This window comes from Phoenix dactylifera, chromosome 1 (genome assembly GCF_051530095.1).
Source record: "Phoenix dactylifera cultivar Ajwa chromosome 1, Ajwa_hap1_PhDact_Kaust_v1.1, whole genome shotgun sequence".
Taxonomy (NCBI): domain Eukaryota; kingdom Viridiplantae; phylum Streptophyta; class Magnoliopsida; order Arecales; family Arecaceae; genus Phoenix; species Phoenix dactylifera.
In genome coordinates, this window is record NC_143190.1 from 39,728,986 (window position 1) to 39,748,512 (window position 19,527).

A 19,527-nucleotide genomic window follows, 5' to 3' on the forward strand; every position below is an offset into this window, starting at 1 on the left:
TATGTATGGGGCAAAGGTTTGATTAACCCTTTTTATTAGGTCACGGTCCGGTTTTTAGTCTTGTCTGGTCGAGTTCGATCTGAAGCAGCTTAGCAAGAATTAAATTTAAATAACATTGGGCTCGAGAACAAGTTCAAGGAAATCAACGATCATGACCCATCTCAAATCCAAAGCCAATTCCCAACCAATTTCGTACCTACCTTCGTGTAAAATTCATAATTTTAAAATTAAAAAAATAATAATAAAATATCCACAGTAATTTGGAGAAAAATTACTGGAATCACTGTTCATATGAACAGTGTTCCGTGAAAACACTGTTCATATGAACAGTGTTAGGAAAAGAAAAAAAAACTCATTCACTGTTCATCTTCTTCCTCCCCCGATGAACAGCTCACGCGTGCCCACCGACGCCCCCTCCGGCGTCTTCCCGTTGATCCCGCGGCCGCCCACCGTCCGCGGCTCCCTCCCGACGATCTCGCGATCAAATCTGCCGGCGACGAGTCCTCCGTGATTCCAGTCGGCCGCAATTAGCCGCGAGCCCACCGTGCCCGTGCGGTCGACTCTTCCCAGCAGCGAAGATCCAGCCCCTTCGCCATCACAGCCCGCGTCTTCAGCCGAGATCCAGCACCACCGCATCAGCTCCGTGCCAGCCGCATCAATCGCATGCCATCCGCCACCCGTTCCACCTCCCAGCAGTCGGAAATCAGCCAGCCATCCCGAGCTTCACCCGGATTCGTTCCAAGAAGAGATCCCATCGATTCCCAGCTCCAATCCCTGTAATTCAGCCTTCACCGCGATCCCAGCCAACTGCATTCAACGAGACGGTAACCCAGCTCCTTCCGGATCGGCACCCGTTTCGAGCTTCATCCCCATCTTCGCCCGAGATCATGCCATCCTCCCAGCATCACGCCCTCGCGTGCAACAGGAATCAAGCCTCCGCGAGATCATCCTCCCAGCATCACGCCCTCCTTCTCTCTCGGGATCCATCGCTGGTCTTCGGCGAGCTATAAGAAGAGGACGGCAGAGGAGAAGGGGGGGGGGGGCTCGGTTTAACAGAAAAACAGGGGAGACCCCCTGTTTCAGTGAAGAGAAAAAGAAAACCAAAAAAAAAAAAGAATAAAAGAAAAGAGAGAGGGTTTGAGGCGGATGGCAAAGGAGTTCTTCAGCCAACCAATGGAGATAGACAAGCACCATGAGCAGCTGAGCCTCGGTTTAGGGGTTTGATGAAGCCATAGAGGAGTATTCGTTTCATTTTTATTGATTTGAGTTTGTATTGTAAGAGTGTTGCATGATGAAGAATTTATCAATTGATCTTTATGATTTATCCAATTTATATGAATTATTTGTCTTGCATAAAATATTTTATATAGATTGATCTATTTCATCGAATCCAACACCTGTGGTTTGGAGGAGATATTCATGTGACATCGATTTCATGTTTAATGATTTAATGATCAGATGCATCATGCTAGGTTAGACAGGTCATGCTTATCGTTAGAGTAGATGGTTTGTGCTAGACTTAGATGATTCATGCTGGAAATTAATCATAATTTTCTTTTATGATTGCTTTGGCTTGTAGTCGGAAGCAATCAAGTCTTAAATACAACTCAATCATTGAAAGCGTCACGAATATAAATCTATCGGTGGAATCTAGCCCTAAACACCTCTCTCCATAGATAATTCATACTACTACACCCATATTAATTCTTAGTTTTTATCATTTACTCTAGCTTATCCCCTTTGAAGTAATTATTTAATTAGGAAAAATAACTTGTCTCCAATCCCTGTGGACCGACACCCGTAATCACTATCCTACAAGATACGTGCTATTGCGTGGTTTACTTTTGAAATTGAAAGAACCGATCAATTTTTGGCGCCGTTGCCGGGGATTGCTAGCATAGTTATTTTTCTTACTAAAAAAAAAATTATTTAAAAATTAAAAAAAAAATTTCTTAAAATTTTTTTTTCTATTATTGTTACTTTTCTTATCTTCTTTTTCTCCCTTACTAATTTTTATTTATTTTTTTATATATTATTTGATCAGGAATCGAGGAAAAAAATCTGGGATGATCAAAAGGAGAACTGCCGAAAAAGAAATGCTGTAGAGGTTTGCAAAAAAAAAAAAAATTAAATTGCTGGAGAAATTCCCTTTGGTAACCTCTAAACTTTTCTTATTTAAATTAATTATTGGTTTGAAATTTTGTGGTGATTGTTTGATTTTAATTATAGCAAAATTGTGAATGCATGCTTGATACACATACACAAATCAATTTGCACATAGTAAGGGCAATCACCCCAACAAGATAAGAGCCGGATTTCATCACCGGACTCTTGCCCAACTTAGGTGAACTCAATCTCACATAGTGTCATCTTTAATTAAAATCAATTAGACGTTGGCCCCTAGGGACATTCGAGCTCAATAGGACGAAGATCACCGAAGGTTGCACCAATTTCGCTCTGTGGCTTAGTTGATGTCTAGGCAAGCTTTGTCCCTATAAGGGAGACAGTTCATCTGTTCGAGGCAAGTGGGTTTTAAGTGGGACCTTTGCGAACGCATCGTGACCCCTCCACTTACCTGGGAGCTTATCTGGTCAACTCAGTTCATTAGACCGGATTGGAGGCTTAGGTGTCCTCTTCAAACCAGTTAGGAGCTGTCTAGTGATTTTAGGTCAAAGACTAGGATTGATATGCTTTTCTCTTTTATTGCATGCTTGATTGATCGAGTACTAGTGTATGCACGGTAGTCGTTCTAGAGTACAAAACCTATTACCTTTTGACCCTGAAATAGAACGAACCCTTAGGAACATTCGAGCTAAGATCAAAACATTAGGATCATCCCCACCTCTTAAGATGGCTGAAGAACAACCCAAACTCCTGAGGGAGTACTTTACTCCCACTATTTACACTTCCCCATCTTGCATTCGATTACCTGAGGTAGCAGCTGTACAATATGAAATAAAGTCTAGTGTGATCCAAATGCTTCCATCTTTTTATGGGCTCACCAATGAAGATCCATATAAACACCTAGATGAATTCCTTGAGATTTGCACCACTGTCAAGATTCAAAATTTCACTGATGATGCTCTGAAACTTAGATTATTCCCCTTCTCCCTTAAAGATAGAGCTAAGCAATGGCTGAATTCTTTAGAGGCCAATTCGATTCATTCCTGGGGGCAAATGCAACAAGAATTTCTTAAAAAATACTTTCCCATAGGAAGAACGAACCAGTTTAGACGTGCTATCACAAGTTTCTCCCAAATTGAGGGAGAAAAATTTCATGAAACTTGGGAGAGATTTCGGGACCTAATCCGTAAATGCCCACATCATCAAATACCTAAGTGGCAGCTAGTGCAATGCTTCTATGACGGATTGACTGAACGAAACCGTCAGATGATTGATGCCGCATGTGGGGGGACATTCATGCTTCAAAATGAGCATGAAGCATGGAAATTATTTGAAAATCTAAATGAAAACTCCCTCCACCATGCTTCATGTTCTCGTCAAGCACCCCCGAGTTCTCAAAGAAAAGGGACCATTTGTGAAATAAGTCATTCTATGGACCTGTCTAGCAAGGTAGATGCATTGTCCCATAAGATTGACCAACTGATGATAGGTGGGCATTACATGAACTCTTCCCAAGCACAAGTGTGTACTATTTGTTCTAGCCCATCCCACCCTATTCATGAGTGCCCTTCAGCGCCCCAATTCCCCGAACTCGTGCAAGAACACATCAATGCTGCTCAAACACTGCCTAGACCAGGTAATGACCCATTTTTCAATACATATAACCCGGGATGGCGAAATCATCCAAACTTTTTTTGGAAGCAGCAAGCTTCGAATACTGCCCAACCTTATTCCCAAAACTTTCCAAACCCTCAGAATTTTCAAACCCCACAAAATATTCATCTCTACCGTCCCTCGACTCAATTTCAACACACTCCTCCTCCACCCCAAAGAAACACAGCCTTTGAGGAGAAAGTGTTGAACGCCCTTCAAGGTTTGGAAACCATTACACAATTAGTGCACTCTCATACGCAATCAATCGCCAAGCTAGAATCCCAAATGGGTCAACTAGCTAATGCACTAAACAAGCGAGAGGAAGGAAAGCTTCCAAGCCAACCACTAAGTAATCCTAGGGGACAATACATGGCTCAAGAAAATCAACTAAATGCAATTCATCATGAACAAGCCAATGCTTTGACTACCCTAAGGAGTGGACGTGTAGTAGACAATAAGATTGGGGAGGACAATAATAAGGAAGATGAAGAAGAGGATAGAAATGTGTCAAATGAAAAACCTTCTTCTTCTTCTTCACCTAGTCCACCTTCTGCCAAAACTCATATCCCAAAGGCCCCATATCCTGAAGCTCTTAATTCACCCTCTCCCTTTGGCAAAAAAGGAACTTCACTAGAGGAAATAATGGAGGTTTTCAAACAAGTGAAAATCAACCTTCCGCTTCTTGATGCTATTAGACAAGTTCCCTTCTATGCCAAATTCCTCAAAGACCTTTGTACACAAAAGCGAAAATCTAGGACGCATGTGCCTAAAAAGGTCTTCTTAACTGATCAAGTGAGTTCTATTCTCCAACACAACACCCCTCCGAAATTCAAAGATCCTGGTGCTCCCACCATCTCCTGTGTCTTAGGAAATAATTTCATTGATCGAGCACTCTTAGATCTAGGGGCAAGTGTCAACCTTTTACCTTATTCAGTTTATGAGAAACTTGGGTTAGGTGAGTTAAAACCAACCTCGGTATCCCTTCAATTGGCTGATCGATCTGTAAAAACACCACGTGGGATAATTGAAGATGTTCTTGTCAAGGTAGACAAATTCTATTTTCCAGTAGATTTCATTGTCCTTGATATGGAACATGAACCTAATCCTAAGAAACAAATCCCCGTGATCCTTGGGCGCCCCTTTTTAGCAACAGCCAATGCGTGCATAAATTGTAGAACGGGGGTAATGAATATATCATTTGGGAACATGAAGGTAAAATTAAATGTGTTCAATGCAGACGACCAACCCGCGAGGAAAGTTGAGTGTTTTATGATAGACAAAATAGATGAACCCATAAAAGGAGATGCAAAAACTACCTGACTGTGTCTGGCTGAAGACAATAAACTTAGCGCTTGTTGGGAGGCAACCCAATTCTCTTAGATTATTTCTTAACATTGAGGACAATGTTAGGTTTAGGTTTGGGGGTATTCATCTTGATTTTCATCCCAAAAAAAATAATAATAATAATAATAAATAAAAAAAATAAATAATAATAATAAAAAATCATTTTTTAAAAAAAAAATAAAAATATTTTTTTTAAAAAAAATGTGTTTATTTTCATTTTTTTATAAAATAATTAAAAAAAAGGTTTTTGTTAAAAAAAAACCCTAATTTATATACATTTATGCGAGAGTGATAAACACACAAGGGATATAAAATCTAAAAAGCCCAATGACTAGTGGGAAGTAATACAAATTTAAGTTCTTTTTATTAAGTCTCTCTTAGGGAGTTGTAAGCTAATTAATACTTTGGAATTTCACTACACACTGGCCGACTCTTCTAAGGTCTAGGCTCGACATTATGTTGAGAGTATGGTAGCAACCTTGGACCCTGATGAATCATACTTATCTAATCCAAAAAAAAAATATCAATAAAAATGGATTTAGTCAGGAACATCGAAAAGGGCTACCTATTGTCAAAGATCAAGTGGGCTTGTGATGAGGACTCCGAGCATAAGTCCGCAGGGGAGTCTTGATGCCCGACACCTTATGCCAACTGGTGTGAGAGTTGTCGACTGATTGCTCGTTACACGGAGAAATCACCACAAGAGTAAAAGTGCACAATTTATATATCTTTCTTAAAAAAAGAAAAAAAAAAGAAAAAAAAAATGTTGTATTGACCGAAAAGATAATAGTGTGAAAGCCGTCGTTGTAAAAATTCGAGTAAACTGGAATATTACAGATAAAGCCCGTGAGGTACTAAAGTAAACATCCACAACTCTCGAAATCCTGCAGATAAGATGATTTTGAATCAGTGAGTAGGTCTTTTCGACCAATCCTTGGAAACTACTAGTATTAACAATATTTTGGAGATCCGAACCCTTAGCTTGTGTACGGTCCAGATTTCACCGAGCACTCCAGTATAAATAAGTCTTACAACTCCCTAAAAGAAAACTTAATGACTTTAACTTAGATTGCATACTAACCTAGAATTTGGGCTGACTTAGTAAATAAAACCGTGTGTGCTTTGAAATTCTTATCATTTATGTATCTTAAATAATAATAATAAAAAAAAGAGAGTTTTTGGAAATCTTAGCTAGTATGCATTTGGAATTTGATTTTCACTTCATAGATCAATCGATCTAAATATATATATATATATATAATAAAAAATAAAAATAAAAATAATAATAACCATAAAAAAATTAATAATAATAATAATAATAATAATAATAAAATTTTAGAAGTTTATGGGTATCTTCACTGGAAACCCTCACGAGACTATAACTCGTCCACTAGGGTAACCTAGGGGTTTAAAGCCTTGTTGCATATGGTAAATGCAATCGCGATGCCTGCGAAAGTGAGTTAGAGTTTTTCTTTTCTAATTTTATTTTGCTCGAGGACTAGCAAAATATAGGTTTGGGGGTGTGATAAGTGCTTAATAATTTATAATTTAGTTACCTTTCCATAGCACTTATCAATATTTTTAAACTGATAAATACATATTTTACCATGAAATTGAACAAACATTGAAGTAAGTTTAAAATATGGTAATTATTCTCTTAAACTAGATTCTGAACTTGTCTCTCTCTTGTTTGCAATCTTTCATGAAAATTTCATAAAAACATATAAGGAGGAGATTGTGTTGACCCGATTTGGTAACCTGATAGAGTTGTAATCAAGCTAAGCTTATAATTAAATGGGTTTTGGTCCTGATTCGATTGAAAGTTATAATTAATTATGTATGGGGCAAAGGTTTGATTAACCCTTTTTATTAGGTCACGGTCCGGTTTTTAGTCTTGTCTGGTCGAGTTCGATCTGAAGCAGCTTAGCAAGAATTAAATTTAAATAACATTGGGCTCGAGAACAAGTTCAAGCAAATCAACGATCATGACCCATCTCAAATCCAAAGCCAATTCCCAACCAATTTCGTACCTACCTTCGTGTAAAATTCATAATTTTAAAATTAAAAAAATAATAATAAAATATCCACAGTAATTTGGAGAAAAATTACTGGAATCACTGTTCATATGAACAGTGTTCCGTGAAAACACTGTTCATATGAACAGTGTTAGAAAAGAAAAAAAAACTCATTCACTGTTCATCTTCTTCCTCCCCCGATGAACAGCTCACGCGTGCCCACCGACGCCCCCTCCGGCGTCTTCCCGTTGATCCCGCGGCCGCCCACCGTCCGCGGCTCCCTCCCGACGATCCCGCGATCAAATCTGCCGGCGACGAGTCCTCCGTGATTCCAGTCGGCCGCAATTAGCCGCGTGCCCACCGTGCCCGTGCGGTCGACTCTTCCCAGCAGCGAAGATCCAGCCCCTTCGCCATCACAGCCCGCGTCTTCAGCCGAGATCCAGCACCACCGCATCAGCTCCGTGCCAGCCGCATCAACCGCATGCCATCCGCCACCCGTTCCACCTCCCAGCAGTCGGAAATCAGCCAGCCATCCCGAGCTTCACCCGGATTCGTTCCAAGAAGAGATCCCATCGATTCCCAGCTCCAATCCCTGTGATTCAGCCTTCACCGCGATCCCAGCCAACTGCATTCAACGAGACGGTAACCCAGCTCCTTCCGGATCGGCACCCGTTTCGAGCTTCATCCCCATCTTCGCCCGAGATCATGCCATCCTCCCAGCATCACGCCCTCGCGTGCAACAGGAATCAAGCCTCCGCGAGATCATCCTCCCAGCATCACGCCCTCCTTCTCTCTCGGGATCCATCGCTGGTCTTCGGCGAGCTATAAGAAGAGGACGGCAGAGGAGAAGGGGGGGGCTCGGTTTAACAGAAAAACAGGGGAGACCCCCTGTTTCAGTGAAGAGAAAAAGAAAACCAAAAAAAAAAAAGAATAAAAGAAAAGAGAGAGGGTTTGAGGCGGATGGCAAAGGAGTTCTTCAGCCAACCAATGGAGATGACAAGCACCATGAGCAGCTGAGCCTCGGTTTAGGGGTTTGATGAAGCCATAGAGGAGTATTCGTTTCATTTTTATTGATTTGAGTTTGTATTGTAAGAGTGTTGCATGATGAAGAATTTATCAATTGATCTTTATGATTTATCCAATTTATATGAATTATTTGTCTTGCATAAAATATTTTATATAGATTGATCTATTTCATCGAATCCAACACCTGTGGTTTGGAGGAGATATTCATGTGACATCGATTTCATGTTTAATGATTTAATGATCAGATGCATCATGCTAGGTTAGACAGGTCATGCTTATCGTTAGAGTAGATGGTTTGTGCTAGACTTAGATGATTCATGCTGGGAATTAATCATAATTTTCTTTTATGATTGCTTTGGCTTGTAGTCGGAAGCAATCAAGTCTTAAATACAACTCAATCATTGAAAGCGTCACGAATATAAATCTATCGGTGGAATCTAGCCCTAAACACCTCTCTCCATAGATAATTCATACTACTACACCCATATTAATTCTTAGTTTTTATCATTTACTCTAGCTTATCCCCTTTGAAGTAATTATTTAATTAGAAAAAATAACTTGTCTCCAATCCCTGTGGACCGACACCCGTAATCACTATCCTACAAGATACGTGCTATTGCGTGGTTTACTTTTGAAATTGAAAGAACCGATCACAAAGGCCCTGTATAAAACGGGAACAGGAGCTGCTACGAGTCTTCCCCCTTGATGGAAGGGGGGTGGGGAGTTTCCTGGCCTGCAGAGGGGCAATTTGGAAAGTTGGGGACAGTAGTTTTGTTTTGGGTGGAGAGAGAGAGAGAGGTGGGATTTGGTTGGCTTGATACCTGTCTGAAGCCACTCTTATCTTTCATCCCTTATCTTTTTTGGTTTTGGTCTTGGTTTTCCTTCCCTCACATTACTCCTGAACCAGCTGGGCCATCAGGAAGAAAGATAGGGGGATTGGAGATGGACTTCTTGGAGGGTAGAGAAAGAAACGGAGGGAGGGGGGGTTGAATGGCTGCTGTGCTGGGATGTTGCAGTGGCTGCTTGGGTACTCATTTGAAGGGGAGATGGTGGGATGGGACTTTTGTTAATTAGATGGACTGAATTTCCCATAATGCCCCTACTTTCTCGCCTTTCTGGACAAATTCTTTCCTTTACCTTCACCATGAAGTGCCATGGGATAACCTTTTCCGGCTCTGCTCTTACTTGGCATGGTAAACAGTACTGCGAAGCATTATCTCAGTTATTTAATCAGTTTTATGGGCTCTTCCTTAAGCATAATTACTTTTCCGTGCTTTCATTCAAAAATTATATTAAACTGAAACAAATTTTATCTGTTTTTGTTGCATACATGCATTTTTGTTGAAATAATGTACTTGATGGCTATCTATTTTCATATTTTTTTTTCTAAATATTTTATATTTATTACAAAAATTTATTATTAAAAAAAGGCTTCATTCACTGAATCCGTCTTAAACCTTCAAATATATTGGGCTGCCCCTGGTTGAGGTTCATCCCCCCCCCCCAACCTTCAAATATATTGGGCTGCCCCAGGTTGAGGTTCATCCCCACCACTCCCCCCCCCCCCCCCCCCCCCCCCCAACACACACACAAACACACACAAATAAATATGTTGTGGCGGCCTTCCAATTATTATCACAACCATAAAAATATAATGGCTTTATTTTAAAAATATTGTCTCTAATATGTCCAAACAAATTGTCCATTTGATTATATTTTCTCTTATGTTCTTGGTGCAGGCGGAGTTAGGTTAGTTGGAAACATATTGCATCACCTTCGGTTAATGAGTTGAATTTAGAATTGATAACACTAAATACGTTAATTTGATTTTAGATGACGGAATCTCTATTACCTGGACAGTTGTCCGAGTACTGTTAAAAAGAAAATTTGTGTGAGCAAAAACAGGTTAGACTATTAGGCAAAAGCAGGTTACACAGGTAGGCTGAGTTTGAACTTCCCAACCCCAAGCCTAAAAGCTAAAATTTGTATGGGCTACGTGACAATTGTGGCATAAAATGTGGTTGTAGTTAGAGACCATAACTATAGCAAATGCTTAAAGCTTGATCTACCTAATCGTATCTATTGATTCGACTGGGACCAGCCCTAATGACCAGAAGAAAAGCCTTTAACAACTAGCCTTCTACCTGGCATAAAAGGATGGGTCAAATTTGTGTAACTGCAGTAGATTATGAACAAAAATCATATGGGGCGTGTACCATACTAGATCCTATGGTACGCGCTCCTATTTCGGCCACGTCAATATTTTACACGAATCTCAAAAAAGTGGATTGCGACCTATTTAAGTCGGCAAACCTATCTTATGGGAGTTTGAGTGGGACCGGCTTGGAGTGAGCTATAAGCAACAGCCTGAAAATTTTAATGTCGGCAAACTTATTTAGATACCCGGCATGTTTGACATTACCACTATGTTAATCTCGTTGGCCTTCTGACGACCGCAGCTTACTTTAAGCTATTGCAGTGGATCATGATGCAATTGTGGCATAAAATACCAATCCTTGTGTCCGACTTGGATGACCGGCAGTTTAAAGCTTTTTTTTTTTTTCTGGTGTGTGTGTGCGCGCGTCAAAGAAAGTATAATATTTATTTATATAGGACGTGCCAACCCTGTAGCAGCTCAAGAAGAACAATGCGAGTAGTTAATACACCCAGAAGACATAACGTCCATGATAAGGTCCTTGACATGTGGTTCCGAAAGCGATGCATGGAATTGCTCGACCGAAAGAAGAAGATAATGTCCATGACATGTGGTTCTGAATTTATGACCGTGTGATCAGTGGAAGTTGGTGGGTCAGCAAGGATACCTCTATCGTGGTAGGTTCCCGCATAAAAGAAATAGGGGCCCACCACCATGTGGAACACTGGATGGGCACTTCTGAGTTCCGACCGTTAGGGTGCATGCTATTGTTTTGCATCCTCCCAAAATCCTGTTTGTCGGATATATTCAGATTTTGGATTCAATATTTATTTAAGTTATAATAAATATTAGTAATTTGCTAAAAGGGGATTGATAACCTACTCTCTACTATCTAGGTTATCAATCTACCTATTTTTTATTGGACAAAAAATACCCTTACTATTTATAACTCTTAAGGATATTTTATGTCTTTTACCAACCTTACATTAATTCATCCTCTCAACCCCCCAATTAATGCTCTATCCCTCTCTCTCTCTCTCTCTCTCTCTTACACACACACACATATATATATATATACATACATATAGATGTATGTATATATATAGATAGATATATGTATGTATATATACGTACGTATATATAGATACATCCATATGTATGTATCTATATATATGTATATGTATACATATATACATACATACATACACACACACATATATATATAACTGAGAGAGAAAGAAAGAGAGGGAGAGAGTATTAATTAGGGGGTTGAGAAGGTGAGTTAATGTGGAATTGTAAAAATACATAAAATACCCTTAAGAGTTATAAAAAGTAAGGATATTTTTTATCTTAAAAAAAGGGGTAGATTGATAACCTATCATAACAGAGAGTAGGTTATCAATCCCCTTTGCTAAAAATAGAACAGAGCTATCTTTTCAAGTCAACGCACACGTATTCCACTAGAAGCAGCTCAACAAATTTAGGAGCCTAAGGCGAACTTACTAATAATAATCATAATAAATGCATTTAGAAATTATTTGGGGCCTCAATGTATTTATACCTAAGAATCTTTTGGGACCTTAATGTATTTATAGCTAAGAGTCTTTAGACTTGGGGGCCTCAATGCATTTATAGCTAAGACTGTTTTGGGGGCTCAATGCATTCATAGCTAAGAGTCTTTTGGGGGCCCCCAATGCATTCATAGCTAAGAGTCTTTAGGCTGGGGCCTTACCATCCTACTGCTTGGAGGTCTCTCAAACTGAATTTTTGCTATGATCCCGTCTAATGTCCATTCATCATTAATGGCCTCCACTCATGCTTTCATCAAAACATTCGTTTTATTCTATATGCTTTTGAGAAACCATTCTGTTCTGGATGCTTAGCACTCTTTTTTCATTGCAGTATAGTTGAACAAAAAATGAGTGATTTAATTTTTTGTTCTTCTAAATAAACAAAAAACTTTTTTCACTCCCTTTTGTTCATTGGGTTGGAGGGGTGGGGGGCTTAAACAGTATCTGAAGCTTAATTTGATTTGATTTTTGAGCATGGAGTTTTTTTTTTTTTTTGGAAAGGAAAAAGTAAGGGCAAGTCAAATGCCTATATTTTACATGATGCAATTGCATATAAACTTTTTTTCTGCAAGCTGGTGGATCTTATAAAGTATTTCAATCAAATGTGCCCATAATATAGAGGTACTTTTTGGACGGTTTAGGAGCAATGCACTAGACGCAATGTGAATGGACAAAAGTCATATGAAGAGCTCTTTTTGTCAAAAATATAAAGGGATGAGCTTCTTCTATGTTCTTATTATATTGTTGGAAATATATAATAGATTGTAATATAAAAATAGTAAATTCATAGTTTACTATAATTATTAATCACTCCGGATCAAACCTCACGAACAGTTGCTTTAAAATAGCCGTTGAAGATATAATAGGAACATTTACTTTAAAGTGGCTATTGAAGATATAACATGAATAGTTGCTTTAAAGTAGCCGTTGAAGATATAAATGGTTATTTTAAAGAGACTGTTAAAGATATAATTTTTCAATCAAAAGTTTGACAATCTGTGTGAATCGTTCTTTGCTTCACGGACGGTTACAAATAAAGTCGGAAATTGCGGCAACTTAAATTAATTGATTGGCAAGAGATGTGTCGTTTGATGCCAATAGATGCAACAGAAGATGGATTATTTTGAAATAGAAAATGCACCAATTAGAAAGAGGCATCATATCTCTATAAATAGAGAGCCTTGGCCAGATTTGACAATATATGCAATATTTTATTTCTCCACTTCCGGCAATTCTGTCAAAAGAAGTTTATTTCCTTTAGTTTCTAAAACAGTTTCAGGAGAGTTTTTTGGAATCTCTTCAGAATTGTTATCTGCAGAATTTGCTAAGGCTTTGTTGTATCCTGGGGGTGATTTGCTAGGAACTTATTAGCAAACTCCTTTGAGTGGGGGCAAATATCACCTTAAAGAAAGCGATTTTACGCGCCTCAAAGCCTTGAATTGTTCTACAATTTTCTTTATTTTCTTGTTTTCTCCCACTATCTTCAACAATTTTAAGGTGATATTTGCAATGGCTTTTGAATCAAGTACTGCCTTCAAAGTCATGAATCAAGATTTTGTCAAGTTAGATCGATTTGATGGAACTAATTTCACTCGTTGGAAAGACAAGATGACTTTTCTTCTCACTGCACTAAAAATCGCTTATGTGTTAGATCCAAGTCTACGGCCAATTCCTTCTGAAACTCCACAAGATTGTGATCAAGTCAAAGAAGAATGAAAGAAGCGAGAGGATGATGAATTTGTTTGTCGAGGCCACATTTTGAACACATTGTCAGATCGTCTCTATGATCTCTATGTCTCTTTGAAGTCTCCACAAGAAATTTGGAAAGCATTAGAGGAGAAGTATACAACTGAAAGGCAAGGTACAGACAAATTTTTGATTATGAAATATTTTGAATTTAAGATGACTGATAACATACCAATCATGGATCAAGTACATGAATTGCAAGTTTTGGTTAGTAGACTCCGTGATCTTAAAATTATTATTCCTGAGTCACTTCAAGTGGGGGCAATTTTAGCAAAACTTCCTCCCACTTGGAATGATTATAGGAAGAAACTTCTGTACATGACAGAAGATTTAAACGTAGAACGGATACAAAAGCATCTAAGGATTGAAGAAGAAACTAGAAAACGAGATACTCTGTATCTGAATTCTAATGTGAATTATCTTAGTAAAAAGGAGTCTAACAAAAACCAAAGAAGTCAGAAAGTTTTCCAAGTGCAAAAGAAAGGTTCTAGCTTCAAGAAGAATATCAATCCCAACAAAAGGAATAAAATTTGTTATCATTGTGGAAAGAAAGGCCATTATATTCGTGAGTGCAGGCATCATCACAATGAAAAGAAAGTCAGTCCAAGTTCAACCAACAATGAAAACAATGCAAACATGGTGGAAGAAGAGATCAAAGATCTTGTTGCTATGGTTTCTGTAATGCAAATTAGTATGATTACAGAAATACATATGGCAATGGCCAACAAGTCGTCTGAGTGGTGGCTTGACTCTGGCGCTACAGTTCATTTTTGCGATGATAGAGATCAATTCAAGAGTTATGAAGGTGCTGCTGTTGGTCAAGAAGTACTGATGGGAAATTACAACCCTGCAAAAGTCCTTGGAAAAGGAATTGTTGAACTTTAATTTACTTCTAGAAAGAAACTGACTTTGTTAAATGTCCTGCATGTCCCAGAAATTAGAAAAAATCTTGTATTTGTTAGTCTGTTATGTAAGAAAGGCTTTAAAGTTGTTCTAGAATCTGATAAGGTGGTCCTTTCTAAGAATGGGATTTTTGTTGGGAAGGGATATTCTTGTAATGGTATGTTTAAACTCAGTCTTGATAACATTAATAAAGTATCATCACATTCTGCTTATATTGTTGATTCTTGTTCTTTATGGCATGCTAGACTAGCACATTTAAATTTTAAGTCATTACATTTTATGCATAAGCATGGATATATTTCTTATATGCATAAAGACAATAATAAGTGTGAAATTTGCATTCAAGCAAAAATCACTAAGAAGCCTTTTCCCAAGGTGGAAAGAAATACTCAAATATTGGAATTGGTACATTCCGATATTTGTGAATTGAATGGAATTCTAACAAGAGGTGGCAACGCTATTTTATAATATTTATAGATGATTGCTCAAGATACACATATGTATATTTAATGAGAAGCAAAGACGAAGCATTTGACTTCTTTAAATGTTATATAGCAGAAGTAGAAAATCAAAAGGAAAAGAAAATTAAAATTCTTCGCAGTGATAGAGGTAGAGAATATTTTTCTAGTGAATTTTCTGCTTATTGTGAAGAGAACGGTATTATACACCAAAAATCAGTACCATATACACCTCAACAAAATGGTTTGGCTGAAAGAAAAAATAGAACTTTAATTGACATGGTTAATGCAATGATTTTAAATGCTAAGTTATCTTTAAATTTGTGGGGTGAAGCATTGCTCACTACATGTCATGTTCATAATAGAATTCCATCCAGAAAAATGCAAATTTCACCCTATGAATTGTGGAAAGGAAGAAAACCAAATTTAGACTATTTTAAAGTATGAGGGTGTTTGGCCTTTTATAGAGTTCCTGATCTAAAGAGAACCAAATTAGGGCCAAGAGCAATTAAAAGTGTGTTTGTGGGATAAGCTCAAAATTCAAAAGCATATAGATTGTTAGACTTAGAGTCTAATGTTATAGTGGAAACTAGGGATGCAGAATTTATAGAAGATAAATTCTATACTGATTTTGTGCCTAAGTCTATTCCTACCATTGATAGAGCACAACCCTCACAAACTGACTTAACTCCCACCATGTCAAACCATGAGAATAATAAAAGGAAGGAGCATAATACTTCTTTGGAGCCTAGGAAAAGTCAGAGAAATAGAAAAGAAAAGAATTTAGGCCCTGATTTAATTTCTTCTCAATCTATAGTCTTTCTTGTTGAAGGTAATAGAACCACTGTACTCAAGAAAATACCCATTTTATTAAATATTGAGGATGATCCTAAAACTTATAGTGAGGCAGTGTCATCAAGAGATGTAGCCTTTTGGAAAGAGGCTATAAATGATGAAATGGACTCAATATTGTCTAACAATACTTGGGTTCTAGTGGACTTGCCTCAAGGATCAAAGCCAATTAGATGCAAATGGGTATTTAGAGAGAAGTACAATACAGATGGATCTTTACAAACCTCTAAGGCTAGATTAGTAGCCAAAGGGTTTACACAAAAGGAAGGCATAGATTATTTTGATACTTATGCACTAGTGGCAAGAATAACATCCATTAGAGTTCTTATGGCATTAACTTCAATTTATAAATTGCATGTTCATCAAATGGATGTTAAAACAGCATTTTTAAATGGTGATCTTGATAAAGAGATTTATATGGAACAATCAGAAGGATTTGTTCTTCCTAGAAATGAAAGAAAAGTCTGTAAATTGGTCAAGTCATTGTATGGTTTAAAGCAAGCACCAAAATAATGGCATGAAAAGTTTGATTCAATAATTTTATCATATGGATTTACACATAACAATGCTGACAAGTGCATTTATTCAAAGTTTACTCAACATTATGGCGTGATCATTTGTCTTTATGTGGATGACTTACTAGTTTTTGGAACCAATTTAGAAGGTGTGTCTGAAACTAAGAAGTATCTGACTTCTCAGTTTAAAATGAAAGATCTTAATGAAATAGATACTATCTTAGGCATAAAGGTTAGGAAACATAGTGGGGGATATGCCTTAAATCAATCTCATTACATTGAGAAATTGTTGATGAAATTTAAACATCTAGGAATAAAAGAAGCAAGTACCCCATATGATCCTAATGGAAAATTGACTGACAATTCTGGCAGAGTAGTGGAACAGCTTGAATACGCCAGTGCTATTGGAAGTTTAATGTATGCTATACATTGTACAAGGCCAGATATTGCATTTGCTGTGTGCAAACTCTCTAGATACAGCAGTATGCCTAGTACAGATCACTGGAAAGCAATAAATAGAGTTTTTGGATATCTCAAGAAAACAATTGAATTGGGATTGTTCTATTTTAATTATCCAGCTGTATTAGAAGGATTCACTGATGCAAGTTGGATTACAAGTGCAAGTGATAATAAATCCATGACAGGATGGATTTTTACACTTGGTGGTGGAGCGATTAGTTGGGCCTTTAAGAAACAAACATGTATTTCACACTCAACCATGGAATCTGAATTTATAGTATTGGCAGCTGCCGGAAAGGAAACAGAATGGTCGAGAAATCTGTTATTAAACATTAAGTTATGGCCACAACCTATGCCACCTATTTCTTTACACTGCGATAGTGAAGCTACCATGTCTAGGGCATATAGTAAAGTTTACAATGGTAAATCTAGACATATCAGTTTAAGACATGAATATGTGAGACAATTAATAATGGATGGAATTGTTACCATCATTTATGTAAGATCTAGCAGTAATTTGGCGGATCCACTAACCAAAAGTTTGTCAAGAGACTTGGTGAAAATTACATCTGCTAGAATGGGACTGAAACCCTTTTGTAAATAGTCACCGATAATGGTAACCCAACCTTACTCTAGAAAAAAAAACTAGTACTAAGGTTTAAAGGGTAATAACAAGTTACTGTTATGTGACTGATAGCACTAATACTTACACTGAGTCCCAAAAGAAAATTAGTGCTGACTGTTACATTAATAGAGGATGAGTTATAACTCTTAATGGAATCCAAATTATTTTTAAGTGTCTATAGTAACAGGGACACAAATAAAAATGGGATCCCACCTATATGAATATAGAAGTGGTGCCGCTTCTAGCAAGAGTTTGGGGTTTACTCTTGTAAATATTCATGAAACCAGGATTAGCACATGGCCATAATAGTGCTAAAGCGAGTTATGAACTTCTCAATGAAACTGAATATAACTATGTGTGTAATGTTTCCGGTTCTAATAAAGAAGCATTGGTTTAAGCTTCGGCCACCATTAACTTCATTAGAGCTTTGAGACATTTATACTAAGTGAAGGTTTAAATCGAAAGATACCTTTATGTATGCATGGTTATATTGTTAGAAACTAAAGGAAATTTAATATTACAATCTAGTGGGGGAATGTTGGAAATATATAATAGATTGTAACATAAAAATAGTAAATTCATAGTTTACTATAATTATTAATCACTCCGGATCAAACCTCATGTGATTAAACCTCACGAACAGTTGCTTTAAAATAGCTGTTGAAGATATAACAGGAACAGTTACTTTAAAGTGGCTGTTGAAGATATAACATGAATAGTTGCTTTAAAGTGGCCGTTGAAGATACAAACGATTATTTTAAAGTGACTGTTAAAGATATAATTTTTCAATCAAAAGTTTGGCAATCTGTGCGAATCGTTCTTTGCTTCACAGACAGTTACGAATAAAGTCAGAAATTGCGGCAACTTAAATTAATTGATTGGCAAGAGATGTGTCGTTTGATGCCAATAGATGCAACAGAAGATGGATTATTTTGAAATAGAAAATGCACCGATTGGAAAGAGGCATCATATCTCTATAAATAGAGAGCCGTGGCCAGATTTGATAATATATGCAATATTTTATTTCCCCACTTCCGGCAATTCTGTCAAAAAAAGTTTATTTCCTTTAGTTTCTAAAACAGTTTCAGGAGAGTTTTTTGGAATCTCTTCAGAATTGCTATCTGCAGAATTTCCTAAGGTTTTGTTGTATCCTGGGGGTGATTTGCTAGAAACCTATTAGCAAACTCCTTTGAGTGGGGGCAAATATCACCTTAAAGAAAGCGATTTTACGCGCCTCAAAGCCTTGAATTGTTCTACAATTTCCTTTATTTTCTTGTTTCCTCCCACTATCTTCAACACTTATATCCTTTGATGAGAGCTTCTCTCCTTCTGCTGCGGCTCTATTGGCCTTGTCAATGCTGAATGATTGGTCGCTCATTTGTAGTAGCAAAGGTACGGGGTTTTGTCGAAGTCTGAAAGAAGGTCAAAGGACTGCATCGCATTTTATCTTAATCACCACTCCTCCTGATATGTTTTCTCCCACACTGTCCTTATGTCTTTTTCATCTAATTTGGAAAAGGAAAGTGAAGACTGCTGAACTAGTTGGTACCATTGCATCTCCTCTTAGTATTTTGGAAGACTTTGTAATTCTATCTAAGGTTGAAATCTGATAAGAATCGGATACTAGTATATTTATATCCATATTTGTTTTGTTTGACGAATACAGATACGGATACGAATACTAGTCGGATACAAAAATTCATATCCATATTTGTTTTAAAAGGATATAGGTACAAATCAAACATCGAAAGTATAGATATAAATACTGATATAAGTCAGATAATTAAACTTTATGACTACAGAATTAAAGATATTATTAAGTGGATGATAAATCAGGTTAATAGCACATCAATATGGATATTTATTTTTGGGTTTTTTGCATGGATATCCTTATAAATATCGAATTTTGCGTGAATACCCTTCTAAAATTGATATTTGCATATATACCCTCGTAAAATATTTGTTTTGCTATTCTACCATTTTTTATTCTTATTTTTGCATATGTACCCATGCCATCTAACGCTTTTAAAAAATTAACGGTTTCAAATTAAAATGACTAAAATATCCTTAATGGGTAGGCG

The 19,527-nt window shown here is 37.4% G+C and overlaps 1 non-coding gene across 1 annotated transcript; it reads right to left on the reverse strand.

Moving 5' to 3' along the window:
• Positions 1 to 3,226: 3,226 nt before the first annotated feature.
• On the reverse strand, positions 3,227 to 3,332 carry LOC120105756 (small nucleolar RNA R71). Its single transcript, XR_005508069.3, has one exon. It is a non-coding gene; the product is annotated as a small nucleolar RNA R71 (small nucleolar RNA).
• Between the last annotated feature and the right edge of the window lie 16,195 nt (positions 3,333 to 19,527).